Source organism: Bemisia tabaci, chromosome 7 (assembly GCF_918797505.1).
Source record: "Bemisia tabaci chromosome 7, PGI_BMITA_v3".
NCBI classification, from domain to species: domain Eukaryota; kingdom Metazoa; phylum Arthropoda; class Insecta; order Hemiptera; family Aleyrodidae; genus Bemisia; species Bemisia tabaci.
This window is the reverse complement of record NC_092799.1, coordinates 12,353,219-12,380,076: the sequence shown is the minus strand read 5'-3', so window position 1 is coordinate 12,380,076 and position 26,858 is coordinate 12,353,219. Positions and strand designations below refer to the sequence as shown.

The window sequence follows — 26,858 nt, the reverse complement described above, 5'->3', positions numbered from 1 at the left end:
GTTAAATGTTTATTTTTGAAGAAAGTTATAAATATTTTTTCTTGAAATTTTCAGGGACTTTAGTTGAAATTGGAAACAAAATTATCTGAAAAATTGGAAGGATGATATTCATAAGTTCACTAAGAAATTCGTGTTTTATCAAAGGGAATTTGTCAACGCCTGAAGGTTTATACGGCGTTTTTTCTTAGCACAGCAGATCTGGTCGTCATTTTCGCACAAATTCCGTCGTCCTTTTCAAAACATTCTCTTTAACGCTGAAATATGAGCGGAAATTTTCAAACATCTCAGTCGAGATCCATGGTTTGGTATAGTTTCACCATTTCTACAGTTCTCCTCTATAGTTTCCACAAATCTTACGCCAATGCATTTTCATTGTACATCATAGTGCATTTAATACTAGGTAAGTTTCTGCAAAAAACTCCCTTGATTTTCACCTAAAAATCCAATAAACCTAAGAACTTTTCACCTAATAACCCAGATAAGTAAGCAAATTATGAGACCATATCACTGTCTCACAACTTAGCTGTGATGATCATTGAAGATATTGTCGCACCTCTAAAGATAATTTATTAACTTTTATTTTTTAGCTGGGATTATTGACTGATGAAGATTTTAATGATGAACAAAAAACAACGTATCAATCCGCGGGTGAACTATATCAATGAGCTGGGTTGTTGCTTACTGATTTTACACCAATGTTGGGAGTATACTCACACACACATCAAATGAGAAAAAAACACTAAAAACTGGCCCGAACTGTGCGTAACAAGGCGGTGAAGTGGTGCTGGGTCCACACAATTTCGCAGGAAAAACAAAGCCGAAAAGTTCCAAAAATTTCAATTTGAGGTAAAAACAGTTAAGCTCTAATTATGAGTGCCAGTATACAAAACTGATTTTTGACTCTAATTGAAAATTTTGGAAATTTTCGCCTGTGTTTTCCCCGCGAAATGGTGTTGACCCAGCAACATTTCACCACCTTTTTATGTACACATATCTGAGCCGCTTTTAAGCAATATTACAACAGCACTATCTGGCGCTCTGCGATGCCTAATCGCCACAGTATTCTATTTTCCCACGGTCTCCGGGGAATTTGAACTACCTCTTTTTACTGTAAAACCCCCTGTCGCCATCCTCTTATTGGACGTGTCCTTCGTCATAAAGGAGTAGACCAAATTAAATCCTCGGATTTGGACCTGAGAACTTTATGAACTTGGAACGCTACTTTACGCTTTATTTCCAGGTACGTATGGTGCAGCCATCATGTACGCTTTGATGACGTTGAACGGTTTTCTTCATTCACAGCTTGTAGATGGCCCGTGGGTGGACTTAGCTTATGGAGTTTTCCGGCTTTTATCGCAATACTCGTTTACCTTTTCACTGACCAGTTTCATATTAGCCGCGTATCAGAGAGATGTTTGCAGAACGTGTTCTGAATCTGAATGTCAAAGTAAGTATGCCATCAAGTACATCCCAAAAGTAATGTTTGTGATAAAATGCGGTTTCCTCGATGGCTGCGATTCTAAGGAAATCGTAACTTTATGTTAATGTAATCGGATCCAAAAATCGCTATTATACTGCCGTAGAAACGACATAATTATTCATTTTATCGATTAGAAATATGTTTGACAGAACATTTTGATCGCTTTTAAATGAGGATTTATCCGATCGAGAAATCAAGATTTAATTGAAAAAACATTTGGATTCAACCACTCAAACGATCAAATGGCTGTTCTTTGTTTGAGTATCTTATGAATCTTATCGTAATGAAGAGGTATTATATTCGCAACATTTCCCTTGAAAATGCTCCTTAAGAGAGCATTAGTGCAATATTTGAGATTTAGCACCCATCTAATTGTGCTGCAAAATTAGGATTTTCTACTGTTCACGCGAAATCTCAGAGGCATGATCCATAAAGGGTGGGTCAAATTTTCACTTCAATACCCGCTCAAATCCTAAACACATCTATTTTTCTACATTCTTCTTATTCTTTGAACAAATAAAATGACATTTTACAGCGTGTATATATATAAGTCCGTTCTAAATTTACTATTGTTTTCCTTCGGATAGCATATTGCGATGGTCACATTTCAGTGCGATCTCATTTTACCATCTCATGTGGTAAAAAATGAGATATAGGGTAGAGTAGGTAGCTTTTGGTGTATGTGTATCGTATCTTGCATCAAGCGAAAATGAAGGCGCTTTTTCCCCTTTTGCCGTCCGCATTCCGACCAGCTATCTTGCTTGAAATAGAACTTGCACTGAATTCAGACAGCACCAGCTCTTGATATCCCATCCCATCCGATCCCATCCCATCCTCCCATCCTCCCATCCTTCCATCCTCCCATCCTCCCATCCTCCCATCCTCCCATCCTCCCACCTATAATAGTTACCCGACCTATGTCAGCAATTCTTTCGTTCACGATAACTATCGTTAGATTTACGTTAGCTGGTTCAAATTTTGTAATTCTGTCCATATTTTGGTCTGATGAAGAACTGTATAGATTTTCGGTTAAATCGCATTTACCGTTTACTTATAAACGGTAATTAACGTAAGTGCACCAGTGTTAATCTACCTTGGTTATCGATGGTGAAAGTGGAGAAAAGCAATTCTCGGAAAACACAATTTTCCAGGAGTGCAAAAAAACTGTCTGAATTCCTCTTTAGAGGTTACCCTTCGGTAGAAAGGTAATACTTCTTACGGATGGCAAGAATAAGATGTTTCGTAAAACTCCATCAGCGGTTTTAATACTTTCTCGAACTGTTAGAAAATACGGCTGAAATGCCGAGATTTGCGTTTTTTGCACTAAGAATCGACACTTCATCAGGAGATACGCAATTTTGCAATTAGTGTTTTAAACTTGCTGGTGGATTTGGATCATTTAAAGACTGAAAAAAGGGTTTCACACTTAAAATTCCTTATCAGATAAGATTTAGTTGGTCATTGATGCTCCATCCAGCCATGCATTACGCTTGCCTATTGGACCAGCGGATGAAGTACCTTTTCTTCAAATTGGATTATTCACAGTTAATCAGCAAAAGCTTATTTTATCCGTGCGAAACTTTTTAAATTCACAACTGCTTTTGAGTAAGTTCCGATCTTCTAAACGGCGACTCTTTCAGTTTCGCTTCAGAATGCGATGACCGAACCAGGGGACTTAAAATACACAATCTGATCCAGCCACCTCCAGGCGCTCCCTTCTTTGAAATGAGACGGAGAGACCAAAAACAATCTTATTATTTTTTCAAATTATTATTCCTCGGCAATTTTCGAATGTAAGGCTCGATTTAAAACACAAAATTATGAACTTTTTGGTCAACATCGTTCCACAAGGCCACTCACAATGGATACAGAAGAGCGCCTTCAAATCTATCCATAAACTTAATGCTAAATTCTGATACCACTATTCGTGCTTCACGGCAGTCATTTTGCATACCCGGCCATTTGAAGGCGAATCATTGACTTCAGGATACGGGGTATGAATCACATCAGAGTCATCCAAAAGCGCAACACTCCGGGGGCCTCCCACCTGCAACCTAAGGAGCCAAAGCCGGGGGCCAGCCCCCTGAGCCCTAAGAAGCCAATGCCGGGGGCCAGCCCCCTGAACCATAAGGAGTCAAAGCCGGGGGCCAGCCCCCTGAACCTTAAGAAGCCAACACCGGGGGCCAGCCCCCTGAACCCTAAGGAGCCAAAGCCGGAGGCCAGCTCCCTGAACCCTAAGGAGCCAAAACCGGGGGCCAGCCCCCTGAACCCTAAGGAGCCACAGCCGAGGGCCAGCCCCCTGAACCCTAAGGAGCCAAAGCCGGGGGCAAGCCCCCTGAACCCTAAGGGGCCAAAGCCGGGGGCCAGCCCCCTGAACCCTAAAGAGCCAAAGCCGGGGGCCAGCCCCGTAAACCCTAAGGAGCCAAAGCCGGGGGCCAGCCCCCTGAACACTAAGGAGCCAAAGCCGGGGGCCAGCCCCCTGAACCCTAGGGAGCCAAAGCCGGAGGCCAGCTCCCTGAGCCCTAAGGAGCCAAAGCCGGGGACGACCCCCCTGAACCCTAAGGAGGTTAAGTCGGGGGCCAGCCCCCTGAACCCTTCATTGCGGATACGCTCTCTTCTTGATATCCCAGCAGGCTTTCGCCAAAAGTCCATCTCGGTTGCCCTAAGCATGTCCTCATTTCTTTTCTTGAGTTGCCAGACCTCACTCCCGCAAGTTACGATACTCTTCACGACGACGTTGAAAATTTTTCTTTTGGTCTCCTTGGAGATACTCTGGTCCCAGAGAACCCTATTTAGCATAAAAAACGTGTAACGTTTATTTAAAAAAAATCAAAGTTCAGACCTGACCGTAATATATGAAAAATGATAAAAGCTAGATAAGGCAATTTTTTTTTATACACAAATATTTTATTTTTTTATATAACGCGTGCATACGAAAGTGTTAAAAGTGATCATTTTTATGTAACTATTAAATAAAAAAAGGTCATCATTTTCGTGAGCTTTTCGCGAATTAGAATAATTTTTAGTATGTTTGCGAAAAGCTCACGAAAATTATGACATTTTTTTTATATAATGGTTACATAAAAATGTTCACTCTTAACACTTTTGTATGCATGCATTATATAAAAAAAAATTAACTTTCGTACATAATATGTATCTTTTTCTTCTATGGTTCTGCTACTGGGGGTATCTTCTTTGCGGTGTTTGAAAATCTCCGCTCCTATTCATCTTTTTAATAAGAGTGCAAATCGACATCATTCCTTGAAGTGTTCTTGCAGGATTTTCTGCGTAAAGAGAAGAAAAATAACGGTTATTTTTAAGAACTCCCGTCAAGTAGGTCTCAATTTAAAAATTCGGTATGTTTGGGAGTCTGCATCGTCACATACCGAGAAACGTGGTTGTGGACTTTAATCGTTGACATAGGATGTTCTAGACTTGAACCGCGCGCTTAATGGGCCGAAGTTAGAGTTTTTTCGTGTGTAAAGCGTTTTTCTTAAAAGGGCCCTCCCTCCCACGAAGCTGTAGCACCAAATATTTTTTGTACAAAATCGTCGGTTATTCTGAATTTTTGGGCCGCACTCTTACGTAAAAAAAAAAAAAAAACAAAGAATATATTCTGAAAATTCTTAGCTTAATACTATGCCAATATGTCGGTGATACACCGAAAAAAAAGATTGATAGAATCTACCACTCATGCTGTATTATACACCGCGTGAATTCCAAGTCGATTCTGCCAGAGAAATGGTTACCTGTACCAGTTTATAGTAACGTTTACCTTTTTTCTGGCAGAATAGATTCTGAATTGGACGTATTTCCATCAAAGAGATTGATGCGGAGGTGAGAAATATGGGGTGTGCTCGTCAGTTCTCTGGCCGTAAGAGTGAATGAGAATAATAAAGCGCCGGTGACGTCAACGAGATGGATGCCGTCGTCGCGGCTCCTCGAAGTGCGCTTTACTCATGAGCCCTGTTCACAACCCTCTAGTGCCATGCTCGCGGCTCATATATCCCACATTCAGTTGGCACATAGTTCTGTTTGCTGAATTTAAAATCCCGCTTTTCCAATTCTTCAAAAGGAATCACGCCCACTTTTACATTATTTCTTATGCAGCTTTCTAGAGCACACCCCATATTTTTCACCTGCACATAGTTCTGTTTGATAGAAATGCGTCCAATTGACGCTGTGTGAAATACAGCGTGAAGGAATGGGAAATTAAACCCTTTTTTTCTTCACTGTATACGCACTCGTGGAAAATGGCCATGCACTGAAAAAAATTCTCGGCGTTTTTACCAAGGTCCATTAGTACTTTTACCGTCTCACTTTTTTTTACCAATTATTGGTAATTTTACCAAGACAGACTGGTAAGCTTACCTAAAAACCGGTATTTTTACTGTTTTTTCAGGTAAGAATACCACTTTTATTGGTAATCAATTCCCAGTTTGTCAAACTCAACAGTTTGACATTTGACAGTTGACAGTTTGACCAGTTTGGCAAAGTCAACTTTGCCAGTTATCTCGGTAATTCTACCACAGTCGATAAAAAATATTGGCGTTTTTACCGGGGTCCAGTAAAATTACCGAGAAAGTCAATAATTTTACCAAGATTTCTCGGTAAAATTACCAATTCCAAAAATGGTGATTTTACCAAGAAAAAAATGGGATCAAATATAACCCTGAATTTTTGGTAATTTTACCCTTTTCTTAGTAAATACACCGAGATTTTTTTTTCAGTGTGATCCGGTCGTCGGGGGGTGCCTCTCCGGGGACCGGGGGCCGGTTTGGCGCGTGGCGTGGCGGCCAGGGGTTATCGGGGGGGGGGGGGGTGGTCGGGGGTGGTGGCGTGCGGAGGGGCGGGGGGCGGGCGCTGCACAGGTGTCCCCCGGCGGGCGGCGGGCGGCCTCCGTGTCCGCAGCAGTCGAAGCCGCAGTCAGGCAGTGCCCACGCTCCACGCACCAATCGCGAATTCCGCCGTCCGCGAGTTCCCTTTCGCGGCTCCAGACATCGCGATCCATGGCCTCACACGCGACTCACGGATAAGTCTCCAATTATGGTAGGTAGTTCTAATCAAATGGAGAACTCGCATGAGATTTTGTATTTATTCATGGTAAAGTGCTCATTAAACCGATTATCGACGGTGAAACTACCAAACCACGTATCTCGGTTTGCGACGTCGCAGACTTCCTGTCATACTTGATTTTTTAAATGAGAAACTACTCAACATCCAGTCTTAAAAATTTCTGTGATTTTCCCTCTTTGTGCGGAGAAAATATCGTGAAAATTTCAAGGAATGATATTGATTTGGTCTACTTCAAAAAAATAAAATGTGAGCGTAGATTTTTAAACACCGCAAACGAGATACGTCGTTTGGTAGTTTCACCGTCGTTATGCAGGAATTTTTTTCGTCTTTGAAACTCTACAAAATAGGTATAAAACTGTGGAAAATTATTGTCTTGGCGAGTCGCCTGGCGGCACTTCCCTTTAGATAGATAGATGGAATTTATTGATGCATACAGCCTATAGTAAAAAGCTATGGCACAAGTCAAATTTACAATTTATACATCGAATGCAACAATTTAAGCAAAATGAAATTATACAGGTACTTCGAAAACTTCTTTTAGACTATAACAGGCTTTATTTCCAATTGGTTAGGGAATAATGTTACATGTATACTTTAAGTTACATGTATTTTAGCAGAGTAGGTCATTTTGTCATATCTCTTCCAATAGTTCTTTCATTTAAAGATCAAATCAATCTAAGTTCAGACACCTGCAAATTTTCTATTCGACTACGGCTCGCTGATGAAAAAAAATGTGTATCTCAACCACAACGCTTCCAAAATCTTCGATTTTTTTATTCTCCTGAAAAAAACGGTTTGGAATTTTTTGAAATTTTGTGTGATTTTTCAAAATGAGCCAATAACATTGACAGAGAATTTCGTCAGACACTGTTGGTTGGTTTTCTTTGAAGAAGATAACACATGAGCGGTAATCTAAAATGCAGCAATTTTTGACACGTCTTTATTTGGACTTTGACCACTAACTTTCCTCTCCATTTGAAGTTTATATGATTATATATCCAGGCCACCTAAATCATCAAGAAACCCCGAAAATGACTTTAGCCTGATTATTCTAGTTTTTGGTTTAAACACATTTTTATTTATTTTTTTTGCTAGAGCTTAAATTGCAGTACAAGATTACCTAGTGTGATACGAACCTAGAATTTCACTAAATATCGCAAAGTCAAAGTTGATATTATTATATGGATATCCTGATGTAGAAAATATACCTAGTTGTTTCTTTCTGGACCGAACTTTCTTCATTATTATAAAATATACCATTTCCCTCTATGCTCTGACTCTTCAACAAAGTTTCATCAGACATTTCTTTGGAGGACACAATTGATGCAAGACAGGTCATTTAGAAAATTATCAGTGAACAAATTCTTGTTAATCTATTTTTTGTGTGTCATCTTTGAGTCCATTATTTAATCCATTGAGTACTTTATTCAAAAATTTCCAAATTTGTGGAGGGTGTGTGCAACTTTAACACTTAAAATTTGATTTATGTAATTTTTTTTTATATTTACTTTAATGAAGCTTGAAAATTGATTTTTAGAGGCGTTATGATCTCATTTTCGTATATAATAGTTTCGTATCCTTTTAATCCTTTATACTTCATTTATTTCAAGGAATCTTCCGTCCGTGATACTTAACGTATTCAGTGATGTTCGTGAATACTACTTTTTTGGGGAGGGGTGGATTCATCGTCAAGTGACTACAATAAAGCCTTGTAAGATAGTGAGCTTTTGGTGGGATTTTTATCTCGGGCTTGAGGTTTCTTTCAGTGATATAACGACACAAATTTTACATATTACGCACCTAAATTCTTGGTCCTATCTCTACATGGAGGGTTTGATTGAATGTAAAGGTGAATTCTAATACGAGGTTTGCTCCCTCATTAAAACCTCAAAATTAAGATCTTTTCGTGGCTTGAAAGTTGATTTCAGAGAAAACCTATTAAAGGAATCGCGTTTCTCGTGAAATTTTACCGAGAATCGCGAGGATATTTCGAAATCCAACTGTGTACAAAAACTTTGCTCTCGGAATATTTTACTTCATTTTACCTGGAAAAAAGAAAATTAGATGAAACTCTCCGTGATGGTTTCAAACGGAAGTCCGCGGAAAATTGTGTCACAAAATTTCTTTGAAAATCTTGAACTTACACAGTAATTTAGGTAAAATATTATGTAACTTACGGCACTTTCCATTCAGTTCTGTTTCACCAGCTTATCAGCGGTGACGAAAGTAAAAAAAAAAAATAAGTTACTCAATTGTAATGTTTCAAAGTCTTTGCCCTTCTTTGATGTTTTTAAAAAACAATGTATGGATAAAATTGTTTACAATTTATATATAATATATTACGTGTGATACGAGAGAAAATCCTTGAAAATTTCAAGAGATATTGTTACTCAGTTTTCCGTCGAAGGAGTAAAAAATGACGGGGCATATGGACCGGCCAAAATCGTGACACATGTTTTTCGATTCTCATCACTAAGAGTGCTTATAGCATTTGGAGCCTGCCCCTGCCCTCCCTCGATCCTCCTACACCGGATGTTATTATTTTTATAAGATTTTTATCATCGTGAGTCATCATAGTACTGAATACATTAAATCATAAATATTTTAAAAACTCAATTGACACACTTGATATTGACACTTGACACACTTTTGGATAACACTTGAGTTTCCTAAAGCATCGATGGGTATAGACAAGAGAAGAAGAAGGAAAATCATCCCGGGGTCAGATTCGCAGGCAGCTAAAATGTATCAAATGAAAGATTGGCAAAAATAAATTTCAAACGAAGAATATGAAATAGCGAGATACATAGTTTTGATTGGTGATGGGGTTGCATCAAAAGCTGGGGAGCTGTGGTGACATTGAAAGGTATTGAGGGGGTGTAGAGGGGGCAGCCAGGATACGGAGTGTGGGACGAGGACTGACAGCTCCTCTCAAAGGGTCGAGGCGAGGAAACAGTAACTGTGGGGGAGGGGGATGTAATTGGGAACAGGTTAATCCCGCCACCTCTCCCTCCCCGTAACCACCTCGAGATGACAACTCTTAATGATTTATTAGTCGATGGATTCACTAATCACAGCCCCAGACCCGCCGCGCTGCCTGCGGCCCGGCGTTCTCCCTTCCAGAAAAACGCCGTATGAATCTTCAGACGTTGCCAAATTTTCTTTTATAAAGTGCGAATTTATCGGGAAAGTTATCAATATTTTTCCTCCAATTTCTTTTAGATAATTTTGTGTGCAGCTTTAAACTGAAATATCTTGAAATATCGCAGGAAAATATTCACAACTTTCCTCAAAAATGCATGTTTTATGAGGGGAAATTTGGCAACTCTCGGATGTTCATACGGCGTTTTTCCTTAAGAGGGTAGTGTTGCTCCTGCTCCGGACTACGCCTCCTCCCGCCGTGTCATCGAAAACAGCAGTAACGCACTAACGTTCGAAATTGAGTTCCCTTCGGGATCCTAATAGTCTAATTTGAATGTAATGACTCTCTCAGTTCAAACAGGAGAATTCGTCATAACTCACTCCACAATGAAAGGTGATACAAAAGCCCCGCACTCCGCTTGTAACCCCTAAGGTCCCTAGGGTGGTCCCCTCAAAGTTTTCACCTGTGCCGTAGTATCGTTTTTGAAGCGGGAAGCTCAAAAAACCGCAAATTTCTTACGCAGATTGTGAAGTTATGAGTGCATTTCAGAGTTTGCCGATGCGCTCATCGTGATTTTTGAGGCATTATCTACAAGAAACAACTCTTAGTTTTGCTCTAGCAAAAGTTTGCAACAGGCCCATTGTCTCGTACCACCAGCACGTAGCATCACCCTTGTTCTGAATAAATTCAGATGGAGACTCGAAATTTAGCGAGTGCTCATAGGTCAACGAAAACGACTTTCGGAGCCCTAGAAGAGTCGTTCCATCGTCTGAAATACTCATCATGGCCGACGTCAATCCGCCAAAACACGTGTGATGGTACGAGATAACACCTGAACAGGATTAGACCAAGTAACAATCGGCGTGTTTACGTTCATATTTTTCTCGCCCGCCTTGATTGACCTTGAACTCTCCTCGAACTACGCGCAGAACTGCGCAAGCGTCGGCCATGATGAATATTGCCGACGATGGAGCGACTCCTCTAACAAAATGTTCACCTGTGCCGTAGTATCGTTTTTGAAGCGGGAAGCTTAAAAAACCGCAAATTTCTTACGCAGATTGTGAGGTTATAAGTGCATTTCAGACTTTGCCGATGCGCTCATCGTGATTTTTGAGGCATTATCTATAAGAAACAACTCTTATTTTTGCTCTAGCAAAAGTTTGCAACAGGCCCATTGAACCACTCTGTATACGATCATAAGAGTAACGCTTAGTGCATAACGCCGGAGGAGCGAAGCACTTCGGGAGGTTGGACTCCGAAGAGGCCATGAGGCGTATCTCATAGGTTATTTTTTAAAAAATAAAATAACGAGTTAAGAGAAAGCGTTAAAAGCACAAAAATGGATCCATCTCGCGCTATAGCTGTAACCAAAGGAATTGACTGCTTATGAGTAATATCGCACGAAAATTACAATAGACACGTCAAAAAGTTTAAAATCTACTCCTTACCGCGCATAAGCGTAATTTTTTTCACACTTTTTCAAATTTACCGCGTTTAGGTGACTTTCGTATTTTTTTCGATTTATCCCTTAATAGTAGTTAGGAAACGTCTTCAACAACTCGTTTATGCAGCTAATTCAACACTGTCAAAAATCGAGATAAGCACTTCTGAAGTTTTACCAACGATATACCTACCATACACATAGAAAATGTTCCAGACGTGAACAACTTGACTTCAAAAGTGCGTGCTATGGGCTAAAATATCAGATTTTCTTCGTTTGTAAAGTGTTTCTCAAAGAAATAGATCGGTGCATCATACGAAACGCTGAATGATTCAAAATAAAATCTTCTTGCAGCTTACTCAAGAATGAATGCCTCTGGCTAGATCGAGTCGCTTTTTTCTCTGATGAAATTAAAAAATTATGCCCAACGTTACTAAATAGGGATGCCAGGACTCAGTGAGTCTTTGGACTACCGCTCTCTTTTTGTGCGGTGGTATATTGATTTATTTTGCGAGGAAAGCTCGTACTCTTAAAGAATGCCTGTCAGTCTTGATGCGTTAGAGCACCTTCAATTTCTTGTGATACTGTGCAACACCTCCGTTGCGAAATAGTTGCTCGAAGCGCCGCGCCTACAAACCTAACAGGGATACTTCACGCATTGCGCAAAGCGGGAGGTATCCCTGTTAGGTTTGTAGGCGCCAGTACACGGCTCGAGCTGGCAGCACGCACGCCGCGCCGGGCGCTCCGCTCTGTATTAGGCTCTAATATTTAAACTCGCGGCGCAGCGCTTTTCAACTCATGAATTTGAAATGTTTGCCTACTAGGCATGGATTATTCTCATTCAAAGTGATGGGGGAAAAATATGTATTAAAGAAAAAATGGACAGTTTTTAGCAAAAAGAAACCAGCGCAATGGACCACTAGATAAGGTACGAATTTCAGCATTCTGATACATGTTTCTTAACCAAAATTTTACGTAAAACACGATGCACACAACGAAAATTACCGAAATTAACTCCTTACGAAGATATTTAATGATTCTTAATGCGTGAATTCAAACCACCCGCTCATGAAAACACAATGCTCTACGTGATTCACATCGCGCGCTAAACGTTATCATGACAGTCTCTGCGATATAAAAATCTGGCAACCTTAATCTTGACGCTTTGGCTCAGTTATAGCAAATTGCTAATAGTTTGAACAACACATGATGGGAAATGAACATTGCTCGATTGAGAAGCTTGCTGAAACCGTTGTAGTGGGCGATTTGACTCACGTAGAGTTTTGAGTTTCTTGTGAGCGGGCAGTTCAAATTCCTCGTAACCAATGTGAAATAAAAACGTTAATATCTTCGTTAGAAGTTGGTTTCCGTAGTTTTCGTTGTGTGAATCGTTTTCCACGTGAAATTCTGGTTAAGAAACATGTATCAGATCGCTTAAATTCGTACCTTGTCTAGTGGTCCATTACAGGGTTTTCAAAATTGTGCAGAACGTGGAAATTAAATCAAAATGCATTATGCGCGGTCGGTTTGCGTGCTACATAGTTCCTTATGATTTTATCGATTTTCACATTGTTCTTTCCAGAAAAACATGGTCTACTCTACGGTTACTGAGAGGAACTGCCCGCAGACGAGGGAACCTTAAAAAACCTCATTAAAAACTACGCACACTGCTTGCTAAGGAGTGGTTTTAAAACTTCTTTGATGTATCTACCATAATTTTTCTTGGATTTTACCTGTAGGGTTACTTGCTTTGCTGTATCTATTTCATGCAATCGGTCCGTTAACTTTTTTTAAGACAAAAGAGCCGTAAGTCTACATTATTTCGCGAAAAAAACCGCACTTACTACTGTCTTGATAAGAGAGCGAGAGACTCAATAGCCCGAATGCACACAACAATAAAAACATACTAAAATACAAAAAACAAATGGGTATACAAAGCTAGATGAGACATAAAACAACCAGGACGTTTCGGGCCAATTATATGCCCATTCTCAAGTGGAACAGAAGCTAAAAAATGTAAAAATTAAAACGAGAAAATTAGCATGCAACTGATCGAGGTAGGAATCAGTGCAAACCCTGTCTTGAGTATAATGGTATCCTTCCTTACCTCTAAAACGTACGATCAGTAAGACATAAAATCACGTACTCTTGCCTTGCTGAGCATGCAATTAAAAAGCCTCTTTGCAATACGAAGAGAGTTCAATACGAACCGCCCTCTTTTCCTCCCTGTGGATGCTTAAATGTGTTGGTAAACGGAATCAGGGAGCTTTTTCCGACTTTATCTGCAGCTGTTTCATGTTTCAAGTGGAATGGGCTTTTTTTTCTTAAAGTGGTGTGACGACTGATTAGCAATTACAATTGGCCGCAGTGGCTGCAAGCTCTGTCCTATGCAAATTTAGATCTGACTTCGAATGTGGGGACCGCTCGCAAGCGCCGGGAGCATAGGCAATAAGGCACACCTGAGAGCCTCAGCTTTTGCTTGTAATTAAAATGCCGGCGGCCGCCCCCAGCTGCGGGCAACCGACGGAGGAAGGCCAAATTATCATCCCCTCACCCCGATTTTCCTTTTTTTCCTTTTCATTTTTCCGGCTTAACGTCACATTTATCGGTTGATTTTTGTCGTGCAACCGGAGTTTTGCGTGGACATTAAGCGTTATAACCGTTATTGTGGATCCTCTGTTGCACTCTGAAATAGGCCCAATATTTTTTGGATGAACTTTACTTTTGCTATTCGCAGTGTACTCTTGAAAAGTCTGCCATTTGAAGAAAAAAGAAGGAAAGTAGTTTACGTTTGTTCTATTTTTATTTTTATTTTATTTTATTTTTTTGAGTAGGGTGAAAGGACGCGCTTAATTGCAGCGAAATCTAACTGTAAAATAATAACCTTCCAGGACGGTAACTGTATAGGTCTCTCCCCTAAATTCGCGCATGATCATTTTTGGCAGCGAATTTCTTGAAATTTTTGACTAATTTTGCGCGGAAACGCCAAAATTTGAAGTAACAGATAAAGATAGGGCTGCAGGTTGAAAGTGAACTAAGACTAGGGACGATTTTGGCGGGGAAACTTAGAACCGTAGGCCAAACGGGGGCCACGGGAATTCCAAGGATCGGAGCAGAGATGGCCGACCGTTTTTTCTCTGGTAGCTTTTATTCTATAATCTAACCATGCTATGTATGTTTCGAATGCCTTTCTGCTGGTTCTCCGTGTTGCCTTTGATACGGTCATAGGAGATTTTGAAGTCTTTAGAATACAAGTTTCTTTTATTTGAAAATACACGGAGATTTGCTGCGACTTAAGCGACTGATAGTGAAACTAAATGCTTGATTTATTTTGTAAATATAATATTAAAAAGACCGCACGTGTCTCAGAAATCGATTTAGTGCGCAATTGAATTGAACTCAAGGAAGTTGGAAGGTTTTCAAGACCCAAAGATGACCTCGACTATGCAATGAGCAGACTCTTAGGAAATTGAATCCGTGAGTGAAACAGGAAAACGATTTCGAGCGCTTCATTCGCGGACAAAATTGACGCAAGATTCTGTCAGATTGGACAGTTTCCTTGGTCTAGCTGCAGCTTGCCTTTACAAGCCCATAGTTCCAATTTTATGGCATCAAAATGAGAGAAAATACTTACTCACAATTTCTTGTCTATCATTCCAGAACATTTTCATGGCATATTTACCCTCTTAATAAATTACAGTGAGTTTTTTAGTAATTTATTCCAAGATGGTATGGGTGGTTTCACGATAACTGGAATAGTTTTGTCGCCGTGACAGACAACACATTTTTTGGTCACATTTTTAGTAGAAATGATAATCACTCGAATTTTTTCGCATTAATCTTCAAAGGGTTAGGTACGTATTATAACGCTTTCTAATGATTTATTGCTCTACTTCTCAATTAATATTTTCGAAAATGTGCTGTCTGTTACGTGGCAAAAAGTAGCGTAACAGACAGCACATTTTAGGTCATTTATATATTAAAATTGAAAAGTAGAGCGATAAATATTTGAACCGCGTTACAGCACGTAACCCTGTGTATAGATTAATGCAAAAAAAATTCGAATGATTATCATTACTACTAAAAATATGACCGAAAATTGTGTTTTCTGTTACGGCGACATAACTATTCCAGTTATCTTGAGACCGCCCGTATATAAATTCTTTGCCTATCTCAAATATTTCAACCATGCGAGACCATTTAGATTACAATTTTCAATAAGGAACCAGTATTTCTGGCTCTTCTATGAAAGCACCGTCCTTCATAGGGAAACCATGATGGGTTTAGGGGGGGGGGGTGTATCGTCACTCCTCTAATGTAAGGGCGTATCACTATCTCCACATGAGCCCTGGGGTGTAAAGAGTTAAACGGAGAACAGAGCTCATGTTGAAATCGAGATACGTCCTTACGTCAGAGGGGTGATGACGTATTGTTTGTAAAATGAGCCAGAAATATTGGCTCCTTATTGCAAAATGTGGTTCATTTTGGAGTCGCTAGAAAATGAAATTGAACTCCTTCAACTTGTAAGTATGTTTCTTTGCTTTATTAGTTCTGAAGCATTGCCTTGCAATTTCCTGCTTGCATTTTTCTTTTCTTTTCACGATTTGGAGTTTCCATAATTTTCTCTGCACATGATGACTGCCGACTGTTGACACAATTTGATGCAAAACACTCTCGAGACTTATTCTAACCTCATTAATTGAAACTACGCTTTGGCGTTGCTCTTTAACAACGGTTGACGAGCTCTTTGCCAACAGAGCACTTTGCGCACACAAGCTGCAGCCATTTGCATAATATTGTTACTAATTTGCTCCGTATCACAGCTCTAAATTGTCTCTTCAGAATTAAAGCTGATATTTTCGTGTTTGTATCTTTTTCGGTGGAAAATTTTTCCCTCGCGCGCCCGTACATTCATTATGTCGAATTCGACAAGAATCCTCGTGAAACGATGCGTGTCTGATAATTACCAGTATCAGCTTTGAAGTATGCTATGTTGCCTATCCAATTATTTGGAGGCGATTCTGCCGCCGGAGAACAAATTCCAACTTAGTGCGCTTGTAGACCTGAAGATCGTAGTTAATTTGCAAAAAGAAAGGAGGGCGTCAATTGACCAATCATTCAATAATCACTCGAAACGTACCGTAAAATAAAATTATACCATTAGGTGCATGTAAAACTGATTTTATTTTGCGAAATGCATTTCAATCGTTATGTACCAACGCTGTTCAACTTTTTAATGGTTGAAATGCAAGTGTCAAAATAAAATCAGTTTTTCATGTATCATGGTATAATTTTAAACCTCACACTCATAAAACGTGTCTACCGTGTTTAAGTTTCTTCTGCCTGAAATAGTCCATAATCTATTACTTACTTTTTTCGAAAATTACTACCTTTATTTTTAACACCCTTCATTTTTCCTACAACCTATTTTACTTATTGTTTTTTGTCCTTTCTGTTTCAGGTGAGGAAACAACATTTCCAAATATTCTTATTCTCAAATTACCTCGATATTGTGGTGAGTCAACTCATAAGCGGTTTTTATTTCCACTAAATTTTGTGCAGGAGCACACATTTCTTACACCTTTGTGTGGCTTCGCCAGAGACAGTATATTTTAGAGACTTCGCACTGCATCCTCCCTTCAGTGTAAATATTACACCCTTTTAGTTCAAAAGTTACATATCAGATCAACGAACAAATTCTCCCAATGATAACTGATGACCGAGGAATTGAGCAATTGATTGGAGAAAATCAATATTTTGGCTATGAGTTGATTTCAGTGATTTCCGTCACGCAAATCGTGTTCTACGTGACATTCTGATCAAGAAGCAGAATTATTCAGAATACTTAAATTCCTAACTTGTCTACTGGCTATTGGTAAAGTACCTGCATATGGAGAGTATGGACAGCTCGAAAATTTGGAGGGTAGGTTTGATTAGGTCATGTAACTCTATGGGCCCAAAAGGGCAGCCAACTTATGAACTCGAATTATCCAGTGGTACTAATTTTCTCATTTCAACTAATTACACTCATTAAAAACTACACAAGCACGTATAAAACTTTAATTTCGTATTAATTATCTCAATTTCAATGTCTTGATTTTTTAAAACGCTTGTTTAGAACGCGCTGTCAGTCCTATTGATCATTCTCTCAGATGCATAGGTTGGCAGCGGCACTTTTCTAGTGATTTTCGTTTCTCACGTTGTCGCCCTTTTGGGCCCTAATAGCTACATAAATCGAGCTGTCCATACTCGCCCTATCAAGGGACTCTGGCTTTTGGCATCAATCCCATGGATCATGAACAAGAGGCAATAAGAGCACTTTTCAAATTTCAAAGCAAAGCAGAATATTCAGAGTGAAATGATTAAATCCTCCTTCTTGTTCGCTCGGAACGCGGAAACATAAGCCGCGTGGCGTGCACCTGGCGGAAAGTTTGCTTCCGACCTTATTTCGTCGCACCTCTGGCGTGGGCGTAACTCTATTCCCGCATGAGCCTCAGAAAGCATGGATTCATACGCGGAACAAGGCTCACGCAGAAATGGCTATACGCCGTTAAGTCAGAGGAGCTAGGATTTTTCCATGTTTTCTATTCATGGCTCCTTTGAAAACCCTCGCGGAGGCTCGAACTTTGTCGCTCTTCTGACGTAACGGTGTATCTCTCCTTCCCGGTGAGCCCTAGAAAGCATGGAGTTATACGGTCGGAAGGGCTCGGCTCGAGAGTGAGTTATGCCGTTGCGCCGTAGGAGCGACGACTTAAGCGCTCGGTAACTATCGGAACGGCCAAGTTAGCAGGAACACTTCTTAATCCGTTCGGTTCCTTGAAATTCGCGCCGCGGCAAAGGGCGCGCGAGCGAGGGGGGGGGGTTGCGGGGGGGGGGGGTTCGTGGGCGGGGTTTCGCTTGCCGTTTAAACCACTTTCTCAAAACTTCGTCGCCTGTAAATTAATGCAAACGAGGCGCATGGCGAAAACTTGCTTTTCATGGCTCCTTCCTCTTTTTTTTTTCGCCCGGGAAGTTTTCCGATTTCCTCACTTTTTCGCCGCCACTTCTAACTTTCGCGGTGGGTGCGTCTGTTCATATCGCGGTTGCCAAATGGTGCCGAGAAAACGGTATATTTCGAATTTGATCTTATGAAGATTGCGCTAATTTTCAGGAAAATCTGGCAACTGTGGCTCCTTTAACTCTTGTCTAGAGGGTATGCCAACGTAATCTTGGCTCTCCGTGCTTGCAGCGCTGGAGCCCATTCTTCTCTCTCGAAGATCCTCGAGTTGTTGAATAGTTCACGAGGGCTTATATACCACCACTCACTCTTCAAGTGTTTTCGCTTTGACACTGTTGGATCTGCATATTTACAGGGCCAATTTTAAAATTTTTTTTTTTTTTGGCTCTCGTTAAATTTTATTCATGTAGATCAGCTTCTGTTTCCCCATGGCCGGATTTACCTGCTTGCCGCCCATGGGCCGCCTGTATTTTGCCGCCCTCTTCTCATTCATTTTGAAACATCAATGAAGACCATCAAGTGAACGTGCCGGAGCAAGAAGGGTGCATAAGACGCGTTCACTCGTGTTGGACACATTTTTTGCGTAAGCCCTGTCAACACTACTACCAAAAGTTCATGGAACTTCGCGCGAAAGTTCAGTTCCGCAAACCTATCTCTGTGGGGACAAGGCCTTTAATTTGTAAGAAATTAACTAAAAAATTAAGAAAGAACAGACATAAACGTGGTTTAATAATTTTAAATTCCGCCGCCGTGTCGCGCTGACCACTCTGTGTTTGGCGCAATGCGTGAAGTATTCATGTAGTCTTGTAGGCTTTGTGCGTTTCACGCCGCGCCGACCGCTGTTGACCGGACTGTGTTTGACGCAATGCGTGAAGTATTCATGCAGTCCCGTAGGCGCTAAAATGTGTTACATGCTAACCGCCGCGTCTAGGGCTTCTCCTTTTCATCTCAAGTCTTCGTCATCATTTCTCTTTGCGCCGCGCCGCTCCAGGCCAAATTACGTGTTTGGTTTTTCTCTTAACTCAACTAATTAAAAGTGCGCAATCTTTTGTATTACCGAAATACGACAAAAGTAGAAATTAATAAACTCTCAAGAAATGAGAGATTTTGTCATCTTTTCGTGTTTGTAATTTTTTTCTGAATCCGATTTTTTTGTACCTGCATTTAAAAAAATTGCAAAATTTGCCGCCCCCTAATTTTGCCGTAATGGGCCGCGGCTCATGTGGCCATCCCCTTAATCCGGCCCTGTATTTCTCCAAATGTTCATTCTTATGTCATAGTTCTATTTAAAAATCTGCAGCGCTGAATTCCTTGATTTTTCTCGATGTTGGTATTTGGTACTCATGGATACCCTTATTCTTTTTCAATTTTGGAAGTAGGATTCAAGTTGTTTGATATTAGGTGCTGAAATAATAGGTGAATTTTCCTTTTAAGCAAAGCAATGGTTTTACAGGAGAACAAAGCCGCTTTCATTTGACCAACAAAAGTACTAAATGGTGGCGCATCGGTAAAGCCACTTAGTTTAAAACTAATTTAATTTTGAACATATTAGGTTGCCTTATGGAATGTCTGAAAAAGAGGGGTTTGTTTCAAGAATAAAGATCATTACGCAATTGCCTACATGAATGAATCATGACCAATTTTGACAACTCTACTCAATTTACATCGAATGTATAAGGAAACTTGATGTTTGAAATGTGATGTATTGCCTTGAAATGACTTAAAGGGATGTGGTTTAAAAAAGAAGTGAAAAAAGGAACATTTTCGTCAACATCCCGCGTTACAAGCTATGTTCATTAAGCAGATTTTTTCGCCAAAAAACCCATTTTCCGAAGTTTTTGGATGTATTGTATTTCAGAATCGACTGATTTACCTGACATGGAAAATCATTCTTCGTGCGGATGCAAAAATCCCCTTCAAAAAAGTGTTTATGCCGCCCCACGACAGCCGCGTTTGAATAGTTGCCGCTCATCATTTTACCATGTCATTCTAAAATCCCGCCTCTGCAATGGGTTCCCATTGCATTTGTGTGGTTGTTGGTGGATAGAGGGCAGAATGAGTTAACCTGTTTATCGTTTATTTATCCTCATTCAAGGCGATTTGACGAGGATAGAAGCCTCAGTTTATTTGCTCGCCCTCGTAAAGTTGAGAAGCCACCCGGGGCGGAACTTTTACGCTCCCATTTAGCAAATTAGTCGTCAGGGGGCTTCGAAGGGGGTTGCAAGAGGGATGCGGGGTTGAAAAGGGGGCTGTAGGGAGCCCATCCTCTCCCAACCACCTGCGCATCGGACCCACTGCCGAGCACAATAAAAGTTCCGCTGAAGGGACAATTCATTATATTACAATAAAACCTTACGACTGCCGGTTCAGATCCTGAGCCCTGAGTGACGGGGTTTCTTGTCCTTTGCCGCGCTGCGCCTTTGCAGAGCAGCAAAAAAAAATGGCCGGGAAAAAAGAAACAAATTACCAACCTAAACGTCTTGCCGAGACTAAGATCAATAACCTCAGTATTATTTTTACTCGAGCTTTCCGATTGCGAAATTTACTGACTGTGCATTTATGGCAGGATCAAAAGTTAAGGTAGTTCTGAGGAAATGAATATTTGAAAGTGCAGCAATATTCCTACCAGACTTTCGTAAATTACACCATATTTGTCTCTCTGGCTACGAGGGCACTTCTTGTCCTCACTTTCAAATTGAGCGCCAAGACTTGGTCTCAGTTACCGGGTTTAGTTAATTGTGTTTTACTCAGTTAGTAGATGCGGTCGCTTCAGATTTTTTCCTTGGTTTTCTCCCAGGAGAGCACACTTTTGTGCCTGCATTTTGATGTTGAGCAGTAACATCAACGGTCCTTTACGAGTGTCAGAAAAGGCTGGCAGTTTTATTCGGTTGCATGCCCAATTTATGGAAAACCAGCTCCTTTGAAATTCTTAGACAATTTTCAGTCGTAACCCTAGTAAAAATTGGCTGTAGGAGCTGCGTTCCAAAATACCACAAGAACTTTTATAGCTGGCTATAGAAGGCGATATAAAGCGAAAGAAAATCAGACAGCCGGGCAATACGAAGCGATACAAAATTATACAGTCGAACTGTAGTGTCTATCGCCTCGATAGTCTGTACCTGTAGTCTGTGTAGTTTGGCTCGGTAGCTAGACACTTAACCCAATTTTTTTCACCCGATACCTAGCTTGACCAACTAATTTAATCCAAGTCATACTTTGGCTGTGTTGCTCAATTTCCTCTTTAATCCCCGCTATAAATAAGACAAACGGAACCGACTCAATATGGAAATAAAGTAAGAGAAAGGACTCGCTTTGATGACGGCGCAGAGATACATCTATTCGTACTTGATGGATGTCCATATTGTATCTGCAAAACTGAAGGCGCGATGCGTGATCTCGCATCGATCTTCTACGCCGCTTTATGCCGTCAATGAGGTATCGCCTGGATTCGAGAGAAAATATAAAAAAAGATCCGATTACATCTCTTCTACCTTCGGCTGTTTTGCTAACGTAGCCCTTGAAGCATCAGTACAAATAAGACAAACGGAACCAACACAACATGGGAACAGAGCAAGGAAAAGGTCGCGCGTTGATGACGGCGCAGGGATACGACTATTCGTGCTTAATGGATGTCCGTGTTGCATCTGCAAAATTGAAGGCGCTACGGCGCAAGGCGAGAGCCCGCGATGCTCCGCTCTATGCTGCTAATGAATTTTCTCTCTGATTTGGGAGAAAACTTATAAAAACCAGACTCAAAAACGTCTCTCCTGTCTTCGGTTGTGTTGATATTTAATTTTGTACTTTTTTCAATTTGATGTCTTGTTTTTTTCAAAGATGTATTTGTAGACTTACATCTCAGTTCGGATGTACCATCCCCATAGAACCTGCGAAGTGCGTGTTTCCAGCGATCTTTTACTCAATTTGATCCACCTTAGGAATCTAAGGGTTACATCCCATTATTTGGCAAAATCTCAGCAGTTATACCATTTCATAACTGGACTAAGTAAAGTATTGGTTCATAGAACATTGCACCTAAAAATTATTGGATTAACTTTATAACGGGACAGTGTTCGGATCAAACAAACTTGGGCAAAAAAAGATCAAAAAATCTAGCCACCCTTGACTTTACCTCTTATAGCTGTTGGCTATATCCTCATCGCCATGCATCGGCTGTAAAAGGCTATAAACTTTTAGCTATTTAATAGCCGGCTATAGAAAGCTATGAGATATATCTTTAGGCAACGTGCAGATTTTTCGTTCAGCGATAAATTAATCGGTTGATGGAATGACATGCACCTGGGATGCCATGTGGGCATTCCAGGCACAGGTTAGCACATTAATCGATTAATTTTGATTAGATTCGAGCATTGAATTTTCGATCATCCGAAAATTTGATTAATCGATCGAGCAGCTAATCGAAAAACTGTAGGAATGTGAAAATGTATATCATATAGTCGGACTGATTCTAGTCAAAGGAGGGCTATATCGATAAGGGCCGTTCTTGGACCCTCACCCTAGCTGGATTGCCTCAGCTCTACGATTTTTTGCGCATTTAAGGTTTATAATTTACGGAATGCACCATGATTTGGTAATTTTTGGTCTCTTTCCGAATCTAAGGGCAGATTTTGGCGCATACTGCGGATTCTCCGGCACTCGAACGCGGGCCGCATAATTCGTATTTTTAGTCATAATCGCCCCTCAAACCCATTTTCAGCGATAAATCTCCAATCTATTTCTTTCATTAGTGAAATAAAGAGGGATTAAGGCTGTTGCTGGCAACTGTTTCGGATGGAAAATCTTTGTCGGAAGGGTGGTGCGATGCACTGCTCATACAACGGCGATGGCGCACGGTGGAGCAAGTAAATTTGAGAAGTCGGACAAAATATAGAAACTTTCAAAGCTCATATCTATGCTAATACGAAAGGTAACGGTTTCAAAAGTGGCTTCATTCAGTGGCTGGGCGTGAATGATCGGTTTTCGATATGTCCCATTTGAAGCTATGGTAAAGAATCGATTATTAAGGTGTTCGCTGCAAACACCCTGTTTATCGATCCTTTTCCATAGGATTAAAATGGCACATCGATCGATAAATCGCAATGCACACCACGCCACTGGTTTCATTGGTTTTCCCTTAAAACTCCCTCCAAAGCACATTCCATACAAATCGTAATGTGACAATTTTTTTGAAGGAATTTTATTTAAATATAACGTAACTACTATAAGTATTTCCGTGTATCTATCTACGCGGCTTAAAACTAAAACTAAACAAATCGCATTAATTTTACATGGTAACGTTAGATAATACGATGATTATTATCTAAAAGAACAGGGATTGTAAAATTCTCTGCCTTCTTTTTTAGAGATATTATAACTTAAAGGTTTTTACTTTATGTGTGACAAAATTAACATAAAAATCGAGAGACTTAGTCCAAAATTTAATGTGCGACCTCCCACAGGATCCCGCCCCGTTGTGCGGCGACACGACGCGACACAAGGTCTGATTACTGCAACCTGGACGTCAGCGTCACGTCGACAGTTGAAAGGCGAGCTTTTACTTGACCAATTCATTTCCGAGTTTTTCCCTCTCCTCATTCAAGCACCTCTATCGAGCAGCGCCCTAGAAAGTGCTTGTTAGACTCATAGAATTCCCTCACATCAAACCCGTTCATTCTTACTTTGACCTCGACCACAGAAATCTCCGGGTCCTTAAAAATGGAAGTTGTGCGATACGTCGCGTCGGCAGTCGACTTCGTGGTCCGGGAGTGGAGTCGGGAAGGTCCCTGGATGTATATAAGGGTGGTTTCGCGACAACTGGAATAGTTTTGTCGCCGAAACAGACAAAACGTTTTTCGGTCATATTTTTAGTAGAAATGATAATCACTCGAATTTTTTCGCATTAATCTTCAAAGGGTTACGTATTATAACGCTTTCTAATGATTTATTGCTTTACTTCTCAATAAATATCATGTACACGGAGAAAAAAACCTCGTGCGTGGGACCCGCAGTTTAGGTCATATGGATCTCTGAAGTTTTCAGATTGAGCATCTGAACACTTTAGGTCTAGCTGTCGAGGTTCGGATCGCACATCTGAAACTTCAGTTATTACATCTGAAGTACTTCTGATGTAAGAACTGAAGTTATAGATGTGCGATCCGAACTTCCACAGCTAGACCTAAAGTGTTCAGATGCTCAATCTGAAAACTTCAGAGATCCATATAACCTAAACTGCGAGTCCCACGCACGATATTTTTTTCTCCGTGTAAATTGCAAAAAATGTGCTGTCTGTTACGCGGTAAATAGTCAGCGTAACAGACTGCAGATTTTCGGTCATTTATATATTAAAATTGAAGAGTAGAGCGATAAATCTTTGAAAAGCATTATAACATGTAACGCTGTGTAGACTAATCCAATGAAATTCGAATGATTATCATTACTACTAAAGATATGACCAAAAAATGTGTTGTCTTTTATACGGCGACAAAAATATTCCAGTTATCGTGAAATTACCCGTAAAGTGAAGTGTAAGTAAAGGATCTAAAAATTGTAAGGCCTCCCTTTGACAAATCTGATACTTAGCTGGAAAAAAGTTGTGAATTTGCAGCCAATAAAAAAATCTTGAATCTGGGACAATGCTTCTAAATTTAAACCAGTCTTTTGCTTCATCCAAGCATTTTTCCTCATTCCTAGTTAAAATAAGCTTGAATCAAGAAAAAATAAAGCGTGGACCATCAATTCAAGAATTGTCATGCTTAGGCAAGCATTTTTCTCCTCGGTCGAATATACCGTCAATAAGATGTTGCCTTTTAAGGCACACCCAAAGAAATGAAAATTAATTTGCACAAATCGAATTTCGGATTTCTGAAAGGAATCAGCCGATATTCATCCCTCATCTTCTCCAAAAACCGATAATTTTCAGACTGTGGACTACCAGTAACAAAAATGAAATCTCTCAAAGGGTTCTAAAGAATTCCTTGATTTTCATTCGCATGTTACAGTTTAGTGCAAAGTAGAAAATAGATAATTTTGTATCGATCAGTGCTCCCTCGTTACTGAGTTCAAAATTTGAAGCTTTCTCGTGTCATAATCCCGTTTTCCCTGACTCAATAAAAAAATCTATCTAGAATTTAAAATGTTTGTCTTGGTCGTTGTTCTGCTGATTTTAAGTCAAATAACCGTTGAAAGGTCACATCATGTGAGAAAATGAAGAGAAATATTGTGGGTTTAAGAATATAAGGATATGAACCCGCTTGATAAATTAATCCGTCATGAGTTGTGAAGAACATGTCCTGGAGCATATAGACCATATGATCGCGAATGCGTCAACTAATAACATGGAAGTGACAATGATTTCACATCCATCATGCTGAGGTTCAATCATTCATCAACTCAGCGAACCCCACTTTCTGCGTCGGGTGAAACTGGGGGGAGGAGGGCGGCAAATAATTATGTAGAATCCCAACAATGAATTTATCGAATTTCATAGTTCAAATAACTTTCAAGGGGTTAATTTTTAACTGTAAATGTCCTTTTTTCTGAACATGAATGATCGAGTTGCGGTGTTTGATAAGGACGAACAAATATACATCAAGTTGACATCTCGTTTTTCGAAGCTTTCAATCGCGTCAGACATTTCTTCCTCAATACATGAAAAACCTGTGGATTTGCGATTTTTAATAGGACCAAGCGGAACACATTTTGCAATAAGGAACTACTATTTCTGGCTAATTTTAGGAACAACATATATGTCATTGGTTTTCCTATGCAGAGAGGTGCTTTTATAGAAGAACTAGGGATAGTGGTTCCTAATTGCTGAATCTAACCCAATTAATAAAGTATTATAACTCTATAGCTTTGCCGACCGGACCAAAACAGGCCCGGCGACTCATAAGTATCTTTGCCATTTTCCTGTATTGGCATACAATGCTGTGCTTCTCAAGTGGCTCCACATAAATCTCCTGGAGTCAAGCATTGTTTTGGAAGGAAAAAAAAATTGTTGTCACTGATCATTTTCATTATTCATCGTTACCCTTCAAATTATCCATCGGGGCCTCTTAAGACCCTGCCAATTACTACACGGGAATTTTTGCGTTTCCCTATGATCTATGTGACGAGGAATATGAGTACAAACGAAACAACACGCTTTACTCAGCGCAGGTTAAGCGCAAAGCAACTATTCCACTACCCAAGCGTGACCCAGTATCTCTCGGAATTAAAGGCGAACCTAACGCACCAACTCACCAAGTCAATTTCTTCAACGGCTAAAGTCGCTGGATTTTAAAGAATAACAACGAAAATTAACGCTCCCTGTAATCAGCGAAAGTACATGTGTGCGACGAACTATTTGACCACCCGAGCGTGGCACAGTATCACTTGAAATTAAAGGCGATCTCAATGCAACAACTCACCAGGCCAATTTCTAAAAGGACTGTATCCCGTTCTTTAGGGATTCTAATAATCGTGGACACTCTCTTTGGCAATTGAAATAATTCACTTTATGATCAGAAGAATATTTTGCTGCAAAAAATTGATGTATTCACATACTTTTGAATTTTATCGTTTGCGATCCCAGCGATTTAATTTCTGAGCGGTTTCGGAAGGTATTTTCTATGTTCGTTTCATCGCCGCCCTTTTATCTAACGCACTTTCATACCAGACTAAAACAACAACAAACAAGGGCGAGGAGAGTGTTCAAAAGCAGAAAGGCGATCGCGAGGCAAGTCTC

General features: G+C 40.2%; 1 protein-coding gene across 1 annotated transcript in view; it reads left to right on the top strand.

Annotated features, from left to right (window-relative positions):
• Positions 1–6,396: 6,396 nt before the first annotated feature.
• LOC109035276 (uncharacterized) overlaps positions 6,397–26,858 on the top strand; it is a 187,959-nt gene continuing 167,497 nt past the window's right edge. Inside the window, exon 1 of the mRNA XM_019048849.2 lies at positions 6,397–6,529. The gene's annotated coding sequence lies outside the window, so the exon portion shown is untranslated. The remainder of the gene's footprint in view (positions 6,530–26,858) is intronic.